The sequence below is a fragment of the Etheostoma spectabile genome, chromosome 4 (assembly GCF_008692095.1).
Source record: "Etheostoma spectabile isolate EspeVRDwgs_2016 chromosome 4, UIUC_Espe_1.0, whole genome shotgun sequence".
Classification (NCBI taxonomy): Eukaryota; Metazoa; Chordata; class Actinopteri; order Perciformes; family Percidae; genus Etheostoma; species Etheostoma spectabile.
In genome coordinates, this window is record NC_045736.1 from 5,294,720 (window position 1) to 5,309,331 (window position 14,612).

General features: G+C 42.2%; 1 protein-coding gene and 1 long non-coding RNA gene across 2 annotated transcripts in view; both read left to right on the top strand.

Moving 5' to 3' along the window:
* The window catches only part of fhit (fragile histidine triad diadenosine triphosphatase), a gene marked incomplete in the record, with an annotated part of 456,026 nt that overhangs the window by 358,877 nt on the left and 82,537 nt on the right, over positions 1-14,612 (top strand).
* On the top strand, positions 6,247-14,066 carry LOC116687520 (uncharacterized). The gene is made up of 3 exons (XR_004331571.1): positions 6,247-6,308; positions 12,567-12,569; positions 14,056-14,066. It is a non-coding gene; the product is annotated as an uncharacterized LOC116687520 (long non-coding RNA).

The following is a 14,612-nucleotide window of genomic DNA, read 5'->3' on the forward strand; positions in this document are numbered from 1 at the left end:
TTGAGAGAAAGGGAAGATTAGATATAGGTCTATAGTTTGCAAAGACCTCAGGGTCTAGGGAGGGATTTTTCAGGAGAGGTTTTATCACAGCTACTTTAATTGACCGCGATACATAAACAGTTAAGATACATTGATCATATCTCATAATGAAGTGTTAACCACAGGCAACGCTTCTTTAAGTAGCTTCGTTGGAATGGGCTCTAAGAGACAGGTAGATGGCTCAGCTAAAGAGACCTTTAGCTGAGCCATTCTTAAAGAGAATTAATTGTTGAAGGTCTATAGGATAGAAGCAGTCTAAGTATATTTCAGGTCTTGTCGTTGTTTCTAGTGCTACTGTTTAAAGGGGAACCGTTAGAAATTGAGGGCAAAAGGTGATGAATTTTATCTCTAATTATTATAATTTTATCATTTAAAAAGCTCAAAGTCATCACTACTCAGAGCTTTAGGAATAGTGATGAGTAACAGTCTCATCTTTTCTGAGGGCCTTCCTATACATTTTCAGACTGTCTTGCCAACCTAAACAAGATTCTTCCAGTTTGGTGGAACGCCATTTACTTTCAAGTTTTTGCAACATTTGTTTTGATTTGCCAGTTTGGAAGTCGTACCAAGGTGCTAATTTCCTTTTCTTCATCATCATCTTTTTGAGTGGATCAACAGAGTCTAATGTCATCTGTAGTCAGGTCATAGCATCATCTAAAAATGTGTCAAGCAAGGACTATAGTTAATAGGGATGAGCGAGTACAGCATTATCTGTATCTGTATCTGTTTACCACATGAATTATCTGTGATGGTTTTTCCGGGGGGGGATCCGTACTCGGATGGGCGGGGCCTAAACCGGAAGTGGTCAAATTTAACCGGAAGTGGGTCGGGTTCTCTTGAAATGTGCGGGGCTTAACCGGTATGTTATTTAAGCATGCAATTGATAGAGTTGATCAAAATTGGTTATTTGTATTGCTGATTTGAAAACATACATGACAGCATTGAGCTTCAGATCAATGGTGTTGTCATGGTACAAAAACTAATACAGAACGTTTGCAACAATGGATACAAAAACATTCGGTTGCAATTATGAAGTAAAAGTAATGAACAAGAGTTTTCACACTCAATATAACTTTCTTTTTTAACTTTTTATTTTTTTATGATCAGTGTGATTTTTTTTTTGGTTCTTTTTTTATTTTTTTATTTCCACACCAGGTTGTGTGGGTGTGTGTGTGTGTGGTGTGTGTGTGTGTGTGTGTGTGTGTGTGTGTGTGTGTGTGTGTGTGTGTGGAGTAAGAAAGAGACACAGAGAGAGAGGGGGCGGGGGGCAGCTGACAGTAAAAAAAAAAAATCTCAGAGGGTGTTGCATTTAACCAAGCAGCACGTCTCAACCCACGTTCACGAGAAATTAATGGTTACTATGTAGTACTACAAACCGAAGTAAAAACAAACCTGAAGAAACCCTAAACATTAACGGAACAGATCCGTAGACCCGACTGCCTGCCTGACGGAGCGGGAGCGCGAGAGCGAGCGGGAGCGCGAGAGCGAGCGAGCGAGCGAGCGAGAGAGAGAGAGAGAGAGAGAGAAAGAGAGAGGGAGAGAGGGAGCGCATTTCTCCATGTTCTGTGTGTGTGTGATTGATCCGAGCGGGTTTGTAGGCGGGGGGGAGGGGGCGCTGTGATTATCACAGAACGCTGCGCGGCCAGTTGAGGAGTTTTATTCAATCCGAGCACGGATATTGACTCATATTACTCGTATAATACTTGTACTCGGCAAAAGTGCTTTATCCGTACCGGATACTCGTTTCAGCCGGATACTCGGATCACCCCTAATAGTTAACATAAAGGTCCTCTGTTATATTAAGGAACGGAATTAAATTAAATTCTGTTGGAATATCTTAAATTTAGCTATAGCACTGTCACATTTTTATATACTTTAGTGTAGTCAGGTAGTGAGAATTCAAAAGTTATTAGAGAATGGTTTCATAATAAAGGATTCTGCGGAAATACTATTAAATCTTCAATTTCAGTGTCATATGTCAACACAAGGTCAAGGTTTGTGGTTAAAACCGTAAGTGCCTTATGCACACTCTGACTAAAACCAATTGAATCAAGTAGTGAGTTTAAAGCAATATCCACATGGTTAATGAAATCACCTACGATAAGTACTTTGTCTGATTTAAGGATAACCTAATACAAACTCAAAAAAGAATAAAAAAGAATTCAGAAAAAAAATCTTTCTGGAGCTCGGTAAATAACAACAAATGTAATTGGCTGTAATTGTCATGGTTTTGTCGAGTTTCTCTTGTAGTTGGTAGCATATTTTCTGTTTGTTTTCATGGACTTCCTGTTTTATTCTGAAATCCACTTTTTGTCTTCATTCATTTCAGTTGTCTGCCTTTGTTTGTTTCCCTCCTGTAGGACTACCATGCTTAAATACTCACCATTCACACTTACCGTTGCCAGATTGTAGTTGTTCATATGTCACTCTCTCCAGCGTTTTCCTTTGTGTGTTTTTTCTTTGTATTTTTGGACTTTTGCCTGTTTTCTGACGACAATTATTGGCTGCTCATTTTGTACGTTTGCCTGCATCAGTGTTATAGGTCTGTTGCCTATTTCCCGATGACGATTATTGCCTGCTCCTGTTGTACCTTTGCGTGCATTGTTCTTAGAGCAATGAATCTACTTACCTGGGATTCCCTGTCCGAGTCATGCATTTGAATCCGCCATTGCACTATGATAGTACAATCTAGCCACTATGGACTCAGCCGACTCCTGTTTGGATTCAGAGGAGATTATGTCGGATGAACTCTGTGATCTTCTTTTTGACTTGGTGGTGCTAAAGGACATGTGGAAGGAGGCTAGCAGTGAGTACCAAAAGGAGAGATTATTGATGGAAGCTCGAGAGAGGGTATTGGAGAAACCGTGGTTAAAGGACTATTCTTCATTGGGTGATACGCTTCATTTCTACTTCTACTGCTAATACATTTAAGTCATGTACACCTGTTTCTCAGCCTACTGGCATTAGGGCTTCAGGTTCTTTTTTCATCAACCAGCCTGCTTCTGTCTCTCCATCTCATAATTGTGTCATTCTTCAGCCTAAAGGAGAGCCAGAGAGTTTTGTGACTTTGTTTCAATATGCTGCTATGTGTGTTAAGGGGACTGAGGAGGCCAAAGCAGCCTGCCTTCTTGCTGGAGGTGAAAGGTCCAGCACAGCTACTAACAGCTCACCGGAACTCCTGTCTGTCAGCTCTACTGCTACGTGTTCTGTGGGCAACCCCTACAATAAGTATGTCTTTTGTAGGTACCCGCCTTGCTATATTCCCTGGAACTCGTGGAGGACATAAATGGAGTAAGGTTCAACATGGCTCCCAATTCCATGTCCAGTGCCAACCTCTCTCCAGTCCTGAGTCCTTGATTTCCAACAGATTTAAGCCCGTGGTTTATAGTCTGCAGAATCTCAGCGGACCTGTCTGGCTGCAGTTTCTTGGAACCGTGGAGGCCACAAGCGAGGACGTGGTTGATTTGGGTCTCGGTGCCATTTCCTGCTTAAACCTCTCTTCAGCCCAGAGCACATGCAGTCCAGGGGACCTGAGCATGTGCAGTCCAACGGGCCAGAGCCCTTGGTGCTGTATAGAAGGCAGGGGCCCTTGGTGCTGTGCAGTGGGCCAGAGGCCTCGGTTCTGTGCAAATTCTCCGCTGATGTGCAGCCGCCCAGAGTCTCCGCTGACGTGCAGCCACCCAGAGTCTGTGCCGACCGACCTCCCAGAGTCTGCGTCGACTGACTTCTCAGAGTCTGCACCAACCGACCTCCAGAGTCTGTGCCGTCCGACCTCCCAGAGTCTGCGTTGACCATTATCCCAGAGTCTACACTTACCAGTCTTCTAGAACCTCAGCTGACCAGTCTCCCAGTGTTTTTGATGACCATGGCCCCAGAAACATTATAGGTTCTCAACACCTGTGGGATTGTGGCGTTGTCCGGCATTTCAGAGACCGTGCCGTTGCTCGGTACTTCAGAAACTGTGCCGTTGCCCACACCCCAACTTTGCTTTGGTCGGGCACCCCAGAGACTTTGCCTTGGTGGGGCACACCAGAGACTGTGCAATTGTCCGGCACCTCAGAGGTGGACCCATCGACTTTTGTTTCTGTCACCTTGTTGGCTGACCCCAAGCTCAGCTGATTTCCTTTGCCAACAACTGTCAGAAGGGCTCTGCCTTCACCACCAGTCGCCTGTGGGATACTGTCTTTGCAGACGCCTGCCAGAGGGTTACTGCCTTTGTACACAGCCTCCAGAGGGGTCTCGCATTTGCCGCCGGCCGACTGAGGGAAACTGCCTTTGTTGCCAGCCGCCTTGGTAATACTGCCTTCGCCGCCGGCCGCCTGAGGGGTATTGCCTGAGCGGTATCGCCTTCACAGACATCTCCAGAAAGGATTTGCCTTCGCTGACGGCCTCCAGAGGGGATTCGCCCACGCCGCCAGCCTCGATAAGGGAGTGGCCTTCGCAGAATGCCTCCAGAGGGGTATTGCCGCTGGCCGCCAGAGGGATATCACCTTCGCAGACGGCTTCCTGAAGGAATTTGCCTTTGCAGACGGTCTCCTGAGGGAATTCGCTTTTGCAGCCATCATTCCGACGGGCTTTGCCTTTGCTGCCGGCTTTCTCAGAACCCTTAATGTCCAGTTCGGCCGCCTGAGAGGCTCTGCTTTTCTTGTCCTGCTCAACCTCCAGAGAGGTGCTGCCTACGCAGTCCTGCTCGACCTCCAGAGGGGTGCTGCCTACGCCGTCCTGGTCAACCTCCAGAGAGGAGCTGCCTACGCTGTCCTGCTCGTCCTCCAGAGGGGTACCGCCTACGACGTTCTGCTCGGCCGCCTGAGGGACTCTACCTTTGGCTGCCTGAGAGCCCTCAACGTCCTGCCCGGCCACCTGAGGGGCTCCAGCTTTGCCGGCAGGTATGGCCACCTGAAGGATCCTTCTTCACTGCATGCCACAGCATCTCAGTCCCCGAGGGCCTACTGGCCCCAGTTCTGTTTGTCTTTTTTGGACTTCTCTTTTATTTTGAAATCCACTTTTTGTCTTCCTTCATTTCAGTTTTTTTCCTGCCTTTGTTTGTTTCTCGCCTGTATGATTACCATCTGCGCCCATAGTTTGATTCACCTGGTTTTTTTACCTTCTCAAGTTCCCAGTGCTTAAATACTCATCATTCCCACTCACCAGATTGTCCATCATTCCCACTCAACATTTTTTACTCTCTCCAGCGTTTAGCTGCTCCTGTTGTACCTTTGCCTGCATTGTTCTTGGAGGAATATATCTACTTACTTGTGATTCCCTGTCTGAGTCATGCATTTGAGTCCGCCATTGTACCGTGATAGTAATGTTTTCCATGTTGGATGTTGAAGATTGAGAACAAGGCTTTCAAACGATTTATAATTCAGTTTAGCTTGAATCTAAGATGGCTCGACATTGTTTTGCATATGCACAAAGTGTCTCAACATTAGTTTTAATGATTTGCATAATTGGCTATCATTACCACCTACATGAAGTATGATCTTACTGTATTTGTATTTACGGTTATCTTTAGCCAGCAGCTTAAGATAGGATTCTATATTGCCCTCTCTGGCCCCAGGGACACAGACATCCGCAGCCGCTGGAGCCGCCAACATCACGTTTCGCAATAACCAGAGTTGGCCTCTTAGCTGGTGTGTTACTGAGTGGGGAGAAACTGTTAGAAAGGTGAAGATGTTGGCGGCCAACAACTTTGCGGCTTCGATTTGGAGCGGCTGCCTCTGTGTGCGCTCCCCAGTTTAGAGCTAGCGCTACGTGTCTTTCGGACAGTCACCCACTCACCCGGCTGCTCGGGGTCCGCCGGGGGACTGCTAACAGAAACTGCAGTATGTTGGCCCGCACCAGCTACTGGACGCTGGCTAGCTAAGGAAGCATATGATTTTGATTCCATGGTGCGGAGCTGTGTGTCAAACTCACTAAGCCTCGCCTTCAGGGCAGCAAATATACTACATGTACCGTCATTACTAAAGGAGGCAAGAGAGCAAGAGACAGCAGGAGAAGGACAGGAATTAACCATTGCTAATGGCTAAGCTGTAGTAGCTAACAGCGTTTTAACAATTGAGATCAGCGAGGGAGTCATAGGGTAATGAAAACTATAAGTGCTAGAGTATAACTAGTGTTTCAATACCAACAGGCACTTAGCCCCCAGATTTAAGCAATAAAGCAGTGTTGAATACATTTTTTGCTGGAGCAGAAAAGTAGCGTCTGTGAATTAAACCAATGCTTATGCCTATGCTCCGTTGATGCGGGCTCTAAGACAAGCAAGTGTAGTTTAATGCACAACACTGTTCAGTTCCAGACACTTAGCCACCAGATTTAAACAATAAATCAATGTTGAGTAAGTTTTTGCTGGAGCAGAAAAATAGCGTCCTTGTATTGGAGCACCGTAAATAAGACACCATACCATTAACTTCAACACGTCCAAATCCTTTTTTTTATGAAAAAAGAAACATTCTCTGATTCTAGCTTGTTAAATGTAAATAATTTTCTAGTTTCTTGCCTCCTCTGTGACAGTAAATTGAATATCTTTGAGTTTGTGGACAAAACGAGACCTGAGGACGTCATCTTGAGCTTTGGGAAACACTGATCTACATTTTTCATAATTTTCTGACATTTTATAGACCAAACAAGCAATTGATTAATCAAGAAAATAATCAACAATTTAATCAACAATGACAATAATAGTTAGTTGCAGCCCTAAACAGTATAGGCATGTGAATTTGCCTCTAAACCGCTGTTGCAATGCATTGCTGCTTGCTGAATCAGCTCCAAAGTGCTCTAACTCATCCTTCAGTTAGTACCAAAGGCAAAGGTCACTCTGTCCAGCAGGATGTTTTCGAAGCCACCCACCGCCCTCTCCATAAAGAAAAAACACCAATCTCCACTGTGTGCCCTAAGAGAACGATGTCTTTTTAAAAAGATCTTTATTTTTCCATTACCACAACAACCCCCATTTTTCATATACAGGTTGTTTGAGATGAAATGGCATTCATCTGGCAACACAAACAAGGTCAGAGAGTAATGCATTTTTGCTTGAGTTCAGTAAGATTCACACCAGAAAGTAGGTAATATTTTAGCGTTATCAGAATATCAGCAACTCTGAAATATTCCTACAGGCCCGTCTGTTGAGGGCCTTCACTGCAGGAAAGCAGACGGGGGGAGCAGTGAATCAAGGCGGTAATAAAGGAGCTGTTGTTTCCCACTGAGCCTTAACTCACTGAAATAATCTACATATTTTATCAAGTAATTTTAACACAAAGCAACTCTTGATGTGTAGACCTGTCTGGTCTTTTTATAAAAACAGATTATTTTTGCGTATGTAGCACACCTGCTACAGTGGCGGCCCACCCCCATCTATCAACTAGGTTATTGCAATCAGGTGCCTGCGCTCCAGCAATAAAAGTGGTCCTTTGATTGAATAAGAGTGAGGCAAATGCGCTCTTATAAAACTCACTGCCTGGAGTCGCACAGACACAAGACAAATCTTTGCGTTTTGAGTGATGGAATTGGATTTTATTTCTGTCTTCTGGAAAATGCAGAAGGGATTATAGTGATTTATCATGCAGAGGTCTATGTATAGAACAGGCTTGTTTACTAAGCAAGCCTGGCTATTATATATGGGTGTTTTATAGATAAAGATGATTAGATATAATATGCACCGAGTTGATTTTACTGAATAAATCCACAGGAATGTATTTTCTTAGTGGTGGATATGGAAGGCTGAGAAAGACAATGTCTTGCAAGCTCAGAGTTCTATTGTGATAGCCACTTATGACATGTCATCCAAGTTTTAGTGGCTGTAATTCTTCACCAAGGCTGAATTTTGGGAAAGAGACTTCAGATACAGTATTAGGGGACAACTAAGGGGCATATAAAAGAGACTTCAGATACAGTATTAGGGGACAACTAAGGTATTAGATAAAGAGACTCAGATACTGATAGGGGACCACTAAGGTCTATAAGAGACTTCAGACGTATTAGGGGACCACTAGTCTATATAGAGACTTCAGATACAGTATTTGGGACCACTAAGGTATAATAAGATACTTCAGATACGTATAGGGGAACTAAGGTCTATTAAAGAGACTTCAGATACAGTATTGGGGACCACTAAGGTATATAAAAGGACTTCTACAGTATTGGGGACCACTAAGGTCTATATAAAAGAGACTTCGATACTGTTATAGGGGACCACTAAGGTCTATGTAAAAGAGACTTCAGATAATGTATTAGGGGACACTAAAGGTCTATATAAAAGTGACTTCAGATACAGTATGGGGGCCACTATGTATAAGTCAGATACATATTAAGGACCACTAAGGTCTATATAAAAGAGACAGATACGTATTGTGGGACCACTAAGGTCTATATAAGAGACATTCAGATACAGTATTAGGGGACCACTAAGATCTATATAAGAGACTTCAGATACAGTATTTTGGGACCACTAAGGTCTATATAAGAGACTTCAGATACAGTATTAGGGGACAACTAGGTCTATATAAAGAGACTTCAGATACTGTATTAGGGGACCACTAGGTCTATAAAGAGACTTCAGATACTATTAGGGGACACTAAGGTCAATATAAAGTGACTTCAGATACACGTATTGTGGGACCAAGGTCTATATAAGAGACTTCAGATACAGTATTAGGGGACCACTAAGGTCTATATAAAAGACTCAGATACAGTATTAGGGGACCTAAGAATCATATAAGAGACTTCAGATACAGTATAGGGGACAACTAAGATCTATATAAGAGCTTAGATACAGTATTTGGGACCACTAAGGTCTACATAAGAGACTTCAGATACAGTATTAGGGGAAAACTAAGGTCTATATAAAAGAGACTTCAGATACAGTATTAGGGGACCACTAAGGTCTATATAAAGAGACTTCAGATACAGTATTAGGGGACCACTAAGGTCATATAAAAGAGACTTCAGATACTGATTAGGGGACCACTAAGGTCTATATAAAAGAGACTTCAGAATGTATTAGGGGACCACTAAGGTCTAATAAAGTGACTTCAGAATCAGTATTGTGGGACCACTAAGGTCTATATAAAGAGACTTCAGTACAGATTAGGGGACCACTAAGGTCTATAAAAGAGACTTCAGGTACAGTATTGTGAGACCACTGGTCTATATAGAGACTCAGATACAGTATTAGGGGACCACTAAGGTCTATATAAAAGAGATTCAGATACAGTATTGGGGCCACTAAGGTCTATATAAAAGAGACTTCAGATACTGTATTAGGGGACCACAAGGTCTATAAAAAGTGACTTCAGATACAGTATTAGGGGACCACTAAGATCTATATAAGAGACTTCAGATACAGTATTTTGGGACCACAGGTCTATATAGAGACTTCAGATACAGTATTAGGGGACAACTAAGGTCTATATAAAAGAGACTTCAGATACAGTATTAGGGGACCACTAAGGTCTATTAAAAGAGACTTCAGATACAGTATAGGGGACCCTAAGGTCTATATAAAAGAGACTTCAGATACGTATTAGGGGACCACAAGGTCTATATAAAGAGACTTCAGATACTGTATTAGGGGACCACTAAGGTTTATATAAAAGTGACTTCAGATACAGTATTGTGGGACCACTAAGGTCTATATAAGAGACTTCAGATACAGTATTAGGGGACCACTAAGGTCTATATAAAAGAGACTTCAGATACAGTATTGTGGGACCACTAAGGTCTACATAAGAGACTTCAGATACAGTATTAGGGGAAAACTAAGGTCTATATAAAAGAGACTTCAGATACAGTATTAGGGGACCACTAAGGTCTATATAAAAGAGACTTCAGATACAGTATTAGGGGACCACTAAGGTCTATATAAAAGAGACTTCAGATACTGTATTAGGGGACCACTAAGGTCTATATAAAAGAGACTTCAGATACTGTATTAGGGGACCACTAAGGTCTATATAAAAGTGACTTCAGATACAGTATTGTGGGACCACTAAGGTCTATATAAGAGACTTCAGATACAGTATTAGGGGACCACTAAGGTCTATATAAAAGAGACTTCAGGTACAGTATTTGAGCACTAAGGTCTATATAAGAGACTTCAGATACAGTATTAGGGGACCACTAAGGTCTATATAAAAGGACCAGATACAGTATTAGGGGACCACTAAGGTCATATAAAGAGACTTCAGATACGTATTAGGGGACCACAAGGTCTATATAAAAGGACTTCAGATACAGTATGTGGGACCACTAAGGTCTATATAAGAGACTTCAGATACAGTATTAGGGGACACTAAGGTCTATATAAAAGAGACTTCATACAGTATTAGGGACAATAAGTCATATAAGAGACTTCAGAACAGTATTTTGGGACCACTAGGTCTATATAAGAGACCTCAGATACAGTATTAGGGGACAACTAAGGTCATATTAAAAGAGACTTCAGATACAGTATTAGGGGACCTAAGGTCTATATAAAAGAGACTTCAGATACGTATTAGGGGACCATAAGGTCTTATAAAAGAGACTTCAGATACTGTATTGGGGACCACTAAGGTCTATATAAAGAACTTCAGATACGTATTAGGGGACCACTAAGGTCTATATAAAGGGACTTCAGATACAGTATTGGGACCACAAGGTCTATATAAGAGACTTCAGATACCGTATTAGGGACCACTAAGGTCTATATAAAAGAGACTTCAGATACAGTATTAGGGGACCACTAAGATCTATATAAGAGACTTCAGATACAGTATTTTGGGACCACTAAGGTCTATATAAGAGACTTCAGATACAGTATTAGGGGACCACTAAGGTTTATGTAAAACAGACTTCAGAGAACCATGTCATGGGACCTTAATAACTGACAGTCATTCTCACAAATGTAACTTATACAGATCTCAGCTGCCAGATTATTAACTAAGTCTAGGAGGTTCTGTCTGGCTGAGCGCACTTCCTGGGGAGCTGGGTATCACCCACCACTGAGAAGTGACTTGATTGGATGGTGATATTCACCATCCAATCAGGAAATAATTTAATGACATGGAAACTTGCTACCTCTTCAAACTTGTCAAAAGCTTTGTGAAGAAATAGTTTGTCTTTGTGAGTGAAATGAGAAGATGGATATCACACTCAGGTCTTTGTGTTACAGACCGAGCTGGAGTCAGCAAGTAGTAAGCCAAGCTTTGCAAAAAAAAGCCTGGAAGCACGCCGAGTTAGCTACCCTGGCCTAGCCTGTGTAAAAAACAAACCAAAAAAAAGTTCACTGGTTGACACTCACCCCTATGTTCCACCTGGCCTGCGCTGTGCTAAAAATACACACCAGGTCAATTTTTTATATGAGCCATGTGCCGTTAAACAGGGAATGGAAGGGCTCGAGTCGGATGGGCAAAATGCTCCGCTTTGGATGCTCCTGGTATGGTATGACACATGGGGGACGCCAAAAAAATCTGAACACGGCGCACCTGCGCCTCGTAAAAGGTCAGTGTCAGGCATTGTGATTACTTGATTAAAAAGAAATTTAAACATGACCATTTTTAGATTTAGTGGGTTGCTGCCATAGATATTTCTTGGAGAAAAGATTCATGGAATAATTTCTACACCCTGTATTCCCAGTATTCCATCACAACCGTGTTTCATCACAAACACGATTGGTGTTTATAGGGTGGGGGGTTGCTCCGCTGTGTGGGTATTTTGGAGCATCCTGGTTGTACTGTACACATGTGGTCAGGAGATCCTGAGGGTTCTAGTGTTTGTGACTGAGTGTGTTCGAGGGCTGTAAGCTCTTTGTCACACAGATTTGATGCATTGTTTCATTACATTCTTTCAGCACTCGTTTATTCTCTGCTGTCCAGCTTTGGCTGCTTTTGTGGTCCACACGTGCAGCTGGGTAATAATGAAATAAACTGTTAGGGCCATAGACAATCTTCGTGCACTGATTGGGTTTGATACAGCTCTACTGATACAAGGAAATAGTTTGGTTTATCACTACTTCATTATATTTAATATGAGAAGATGTCCATTATGTAATGCAAATTCATGCACACAAATTATCAATTAGAGGGACCAAATTAAGTATTTAGTTGCACAAGTTATTCATTTGCAAGCACAAATTACACAACTGTTTACCCCCCGATACCTGCAGGCTTTGAATATTTCAGTTTGTAATGCAAATAATCATCTGCAAGCAATTTTCTGGCAATAAGTGTCAGTATAATGAAACAAGACAGAAAAGTGTGAATGTCTAGTCAGGCATGAAGTCATGAAAATCTGGAACTCTTGAAACAAGTTGATTTCTAATTTTCTAATTCTCTTACACCACTTTGAGATTTGTGGTCCTCCAAAAAATGCCAAAATATGTTGTCTGTCCATGCCCCACTAGAGCAACTACTAATATCAGCAGGAGGATGTTGTTGTTGACATTGGGCCTTTCCAAAACCGTTACAAATCATTGTTTTAGGACCTGACAACCCTAGGTAATGTTGGTTAGGTTTGTGCACAATAACATCTTGATTAGGTTTATGTTAAAGGGCGTGGGGATCTTTTTGTTGTCATGGTGAAACAATTGGTAAGGGTTACAAAACCAGAGATATCAATATTGACTTAATCGATCAGCGAATTCTTGAAACAAAGTACATGTTTGGTTCACACATTCATCCACCAAAACCTTTAAGATTTAGGATGGAGGACTCATTGGCCAAACTACAAACCATGACATTGTATATGCCCGTTTAGTGGGAAAAAAAAAATCAGGTAACATCCCACTAGCCATTCAATTTCTTTAAAACAACCCTAGATGTTTCTTTGGTTTTGAGCCATTGATTGTAGTGGGCAGTAAAAACGACATTGTAAAGCCTATGTAGTCATTTATTTATTCAGCATCTACAAAGTTCAATATTTTCATGTCTACCTAAGCTTTGGTAAAATATGTGACTGTTGAGGCTTACCTGTTTGGTAAATATAGGGAGAATTTAGGTCAGTTTATTTATAGAGCACATTTAAAACCAACCTAGACTGAACAAAGTGCTGTACAAAGTTATATTATCTTATAAAAACAAAGGAAGACAATAAAAATATGGGCACAGTAGAGGAGAACCTAATATGAATGGGAAGTTTGTTCCAGAGTCTCTGTGCGAGTCTCGTTTTCATCAAACACACCTCCACTACTATGTGTGATCTCTATTCTATATTGAGTTGTGAAACCATCCTAAAGTCCTCCTTGTTGCTAATTAGTGCTCTCCAGGAAAGCTTCTTGTTTTCCCTTAATGGGGACGACATCTGATTGTGTCTTTCTGCCAGACTAGATTCGACTCTTATATTGATATGGCTGTTATTGGCCTTGTTTGTTTCTGCAGTTGCAGATTAATTAAGAGACATCTGGTTTGATTATTTGGAGTGTGCACCACTGCTTTATCTTTTGCAAACATTGAGCAAATAAGAAGACTTCCTAAGACTCCAAAATCGGTGCAGTCGATGGGATGTGATCATGTGGCTTTGCATGAAGGACTTTGTGTTTGAGTGCACATAATTATCAAGCAGTGCATGATTGACTAATTATCGACGGGACATGCAGCCTGGGGAGGTGCTCACCTAGAGCCCAACTGAAGGACGCTTACAGTGAACACTGACCTCAACATCTGCAGGGTGTGTGACCAGGAAGCACCAATGGGAAAAGAACAAAACTGTGACTCTGTGTCAAGGACACAAAGTGTCTGAGGACTGCTGAAAAGTAATGCTATTCCAATAAAGAGAGGAGAGTTACGTTGGACATACTCAAAAATGAAAAACCATTTTTACCATTTTTCACTGCAGGCTTACCTTGCACAGCAGCAGGATTTGCGATATCACGGAATCACATCACATGCAAATCCATCTGGTCCAACTTCAACAGTCTATATCCACGACATTCGACGTCCGGGATTGCTCCGTTGCCGCCGGAAATTCCGCCGGTTGTCACTTTTTTCAGCCGGATGTCCCTTCTTTGTGTTTCTCAGATCTCTGCAGGGTAAATCCAGACAGCTAGCTAGACACTCTGTCCAATCAGAGTTTTCTGTTGCACAACTAAAACAAGCTTGACAGATACACATGTTCCACCAAAACAAGTTCCTTTCGGAGGTTATTTTGCAGAACCACTGTTGCTCCAACAGTGCCGCCCAAGACGATAGTCATTGGTTAGTGGTTAGGATAGTGATCTAAAGAAATGCTAATAAACCAGATTACATTTTTATCCCATCCCAGATTGCTTTGTGGACTAGCCAGACCCTCCTCCGCAGCGCTGATGAGGAAGATCTGGCAATACGAGTTTAGACTTCAAGTAATGCGTTTCTGTCTGAACTACCGGCAGACCAAACCAATCAGCATCCGGTGAGGAGCTACTGGCAGCTACGGGTATCTGAAGTCTCTTATAGACCTTAGTGGTCCCCTAATACTGTATCTGAAGTCTCTTTTATATAGACCTTAGTGGTCTCCTAATACTGTATTTGAAGTCTCATTTATATAGACCTTAGTGGTCCCCTAATACTGTATCTGAAGCCTCTTTTATATAGACCATAGTGGTCCCCTAATACTGTATCTGA